The sequence below is a fragment of the Gracilinanus agilis genome, chromosome 2, assembly GCF_016433145.1.
Source record: "Gracilinanus agilis isolate LMUSP501 chromosome 2, AgileGrace, whole genome shotgun sequence".
Lineage (NCBI taxonomy): Eukaryota > Metazoa > Chordata > Mammalia > Didelphimorphia > Didelphidae > Gracilinanus > Gracilinanus agilis.
This window is the reverse complement of record NC_058131.1, coordinates 171,152,728-171,157,103: the sequence shown is the minus strand read 5'-3', so window position 1 is coordinate 171,157,103 and position 4,376 is coordinate 171,152,728.

The following is a 4,376-nucleotide window of genomic DNA, read 5'->3' as shown; positions in this document are numbered from 1 at the left end:
ATATATGAGAATTAGTAATCAATAATTACAGTGTGCTTAAAATTAGTAATAGAATAGAATAGAATTCCATGTAGAAATCTTTGCCAAGAGAAGTTTGTGCATACTTTCGGTGTCTTGAAATATATCCAGGATCTTCCAAGGCTGTTACGTCATTTACTCTGAAGTTACAGAATAACCTTGGCTATCTTCATTATTGTCATATATGTAATGGAGGGGTATGAGATATAATAAGATCTAACCATTTTGTCAAGAAAAACCTCAGACCTTCTTGTCAAGAAGGTATCCAGCCTTGGTGAGAAGATCTGACCTTCTTGCTAAAAGTAAAAATTTCAGACCTTCTTGTCAATAAAGTACCATGTCTTTAAAGAGAAAAAACAATCTTTTGGACAAGAAAGACCCCACTTGGTAGATCTTCTCTGAAGTTAATTTGTGTAATTTTGCTTGGGTGCATATATATGCTTCTAATTCAAAGCTCAGGGTCTCAGGCTACTAGGAGTCTATAGATCACAAATTTATGTGAAATGTGCATTAACAACAAATTCTGTTTTACTCAGAAGTTTGTTCCTAGTATTTTTTTTCCTAGTATTTTTTTAAAAGGTAATTAGAGGGGGCAGCTGGGTAGCTCAGTGGAGTGAGAGTCAGGCCTAGAGACAGGAGGTCCTAGGTTCAAACCCGGCCTCAGCCACTTCCCAGCTGTGTGACCCTGGGCAAGTCGCTTGACTCCCATTGCCCACCCTAACCACTCTTCCACCTATGAGACAATACACCGAAGTACAAGGGTTTAAAAAATAAAAAATAAAAAAAGGTAATTAGAAGTGCCCTTCAATTGGGGAATGGCTGAACAAATTGTGGTATATGCTGGTGATGGAATACTACTGTGCTCAAAGAAATAATGAACTGGAAGAATTCCATGTAAACTGGAATGACCCCCAGGAATTGATGCAGAGTGAAAGGAGCAGAGCCAGAAGAACATTGTACACAGAGACTGATATACTGTAGTAAAATAAAATGTAATGGACTTCTGTACTAGCAGCAATGCAATGACACAGGACAGTTCTGAGAGATTTATGGAAAAGAATGCTACCCACATTCAGAGGAAGAACTATAGGAGTGGAAACAGAAGAAAAAACAACTACTTGAACACATGGGTTGATGCAGTTGTGATTGGGGATGTAGGCTCCAAACAACCATACCAATGCAACTATCTAATAATATGTAAATAAGTCTTGATTGATGACACATGTAAAAACCAGTAGAAATGTGGCTATGGGGGGGGGGGAGAGGGGAGAGTAAGAACATGAATCATGGGACCATGGAAAAATTTTCTAAAAAATAAAATTTCAAAAAAATAAAATAAAATAAAGGTAATTAGAAGGATAGTGGTACCCATAACAGGGGGAGGACTCAATTTTAAGGGGAAGTTACTGAGTTCTGGTTTTGGACATATTGAGTTTGAGATACCTGTGGTAATCTAGGTGGATATGGCCAGCAGACAGTTGATAATGTTAGACTGGCATTCAGGAGAGAGATGGAATAGCTGTGAAGACCTAGGAGTCATCTACATAGAGTTGATCTATAGTCAGCATGTGGCTGAGACTGTAGGCCTATTGCTTCTATCTCACATCCAGACTGATAAATTCCTAAGCCATGTAAAAATGGAGTTCTTAATCTTCTCTTTGCAGTGTTGATACACTATCTCTTTAATAATCAATCCTAGAATTTCACTGGAGATTGAATTTAAGATCAACCTTTTCTTTGGTGATAATACAAAGGAAAACTTTGGGTTCTCTCTGTTATAATTAATGGAATCATAATATCATAGATCCCAAACGGGAAGGAACCTCAAAGGCCATCTTGTAGAACCCTTTCATTTTATAGATGAAGAAAGTGACTTGCCCGAGGTCATATGAATATTAAAAACATCAGAAATTGAGATCGAATCAGGTTTTCTTACTCCAGAGTCCTTTCAAGAGATGGGGTTTTTTTAAACCATAGAATAGACTTCTGAGTTTTCTAAGCTTTCCACCAAGATGTACTCCATGAAAACAAATTTCTCCAGTATTATAAGCCAATCAAACTATTGCCAATCTTGCTATACTGAAATGAACTTATTAGGTAGTCAGCAACCAGAACAACCTTCACTTATTATCTTTATGTCCCTGGGCATGTTATTCAACCTCTAGCCTCAATTTCTTTAATTCTAAAATAAAGATAATAACACCTACCTTGTAGGGTTGCTGAGAAGATCAAATGAGTTAATATTTTTAAAGCACTTAGCATAGTGCCCAGAACATAGTAGGCACTATATGAATACTTATTCCTTTTCCTTCCCCCTTATACAACTTCAACTTTTTTTTTTTTTGAGGAAAAAGAACTCTAACTCGTAAGACATTATGAAAGGGATAAACTTAGAGAAACTGGAAGACATATGAACTGATATTGAGTAAAGTGAGTAGAATCAGGAGGTTAATTACAATAAATTAAATTTCTTTTTTTAATTAATAATTCAACAAACATCCATGTGTCAGGCACCATGCTAAGCATTAGTATGCAAAAAAGGGCCCCAAACAAAACAAAACACAGTCTTAGCAGAGAGATTACACTTATTTTCTCTCTTTTACCCCTCCTCTGAGTGAAAAAAAAAAAACCTATTAAAAAATACAAACTCTCACATTGTCCATGTCCAAAAACATTGTCTTGTTCTGCATATTTAATCCATCACCTCTCGGTCAAGAGGTAGCTAGCATTATTCATCAACAATCCTCTAGAATCATGGTTGGTCATTGAATTGATCAGAGTTCTTAAGTTTTTCAAAATTATTCATTTTGCTAATGTTATTATTGTATAAATTGTTCTCTTCATTCTACCCATTTCACTCTGGGGAAAAAAACAAAACAAAATTCATTTGGTAAAACAAAAAGTCAAGAATATCAAAGGAATTAATGAAAAAATGTAAAGGAAGGAAGTCTAGTAATTCCAGATTTTAAACTATATTTTAAAGAAATTATTATCAAAACTATCTGGTACTGGCTAAGAAACAGAAAAGTAGAGCACTGTAATAAAGCAAACATACAACAAACACTTGTAAAAGATTATAGTAGGTTCAAACCCAGCCTCAGCCACTTCCCAGCTGTGTGACCCTGGGCAAGTCATTTGACCCCCATTGCCCACCCTTACCAATCTTCCACCTATGAGACAATACACGGAAGTACAAGGGTTTAATAAAAAAAAAAAAAAAAAGATTATAGCAATCTCGTGTGTGGCAAAGTAAAGGTTTAAGTTTTGAGGATAAGAATTCATATTTGGTAAAAGTTGTTGGGAAAATTGAAAAGTTGCTTGGCAGAAACTAGATATAGGCCAACATCTGACATAATTTACCATGATAAGATCAAAATGGATATGTGACCTAGGCATAAAGGGAGGTATCATAAGCAAATTAGAAGAAAAGGAACATATTACCACTCTACATCATTTCTTCTTTTTTATTTTTAAACTATTACCTTCGGTCTTAGAATCTATACTGTGTATTGGTTCTAATGCAAAAGAATGGTAAGGGCTAGGCAATGGGGGTTAAGTAACTTGTCTAGGGTCATAGTAAGAAGTGTCTAAGGTCAAATTTGAACCCAGGACCTCCTGTCTCTAGACCTGGCTCTCAATTCACCTCACTGACACATAGCTTCCCCCTCTATATCATTTCCTAAAAGTTCCCCCAAGTTTCAATGAAAATATACCTCTCATCATTTTCCACAGCAAACTAATGTTCACATACCATAATTTGTTTAGCCATTCTCCAATTGATGGGAACCCTTTTACTTTTCAGTTCTTTGTCTACAAAAAGAGCTGTTATAAACATTCTTGTACATAAAAATGCCTTTCCTTCTTTCTTTGAGCTCTCTGAGATATGTCTAATAAAGGTATTGCTGAGCCACAGAGTATGCACAAGTTAGTAACTTTCGGAGCTGTTCCAAATTGCTTTCCAGCAGGAGAACACTTTCTATAACTACAATAATGTAAAGGAGAAAAACTTTGAAACACTTAAAACTCTGATTAGTGAGGTGACCAATCATAATTTTAGAAACTTGATGACATGTTTCTCACTCTTTAGTTAAGAGATGTTGGATTAGAGGTAGAAAACTAGATACACATTTTCAGACACAGCCAATGAGACCATTTAGTATGCTTGACTATACTTATCATTATGCTTTTCTTCAGGTTTTGGGGGCAGGGTTTTCCACAATGAAGAAAGTTATGGAGGGAAGGAATGAGTAGTGACAGTTATAACAAAAGAAAGAGAGAAAGAAAGAAAGAAAGAAAGAAAGAAAGAAAGAAAGAAAGAAAGAAAGAAAGAAAGAAAGAAAGAAAGAAAGAAAGAAAGA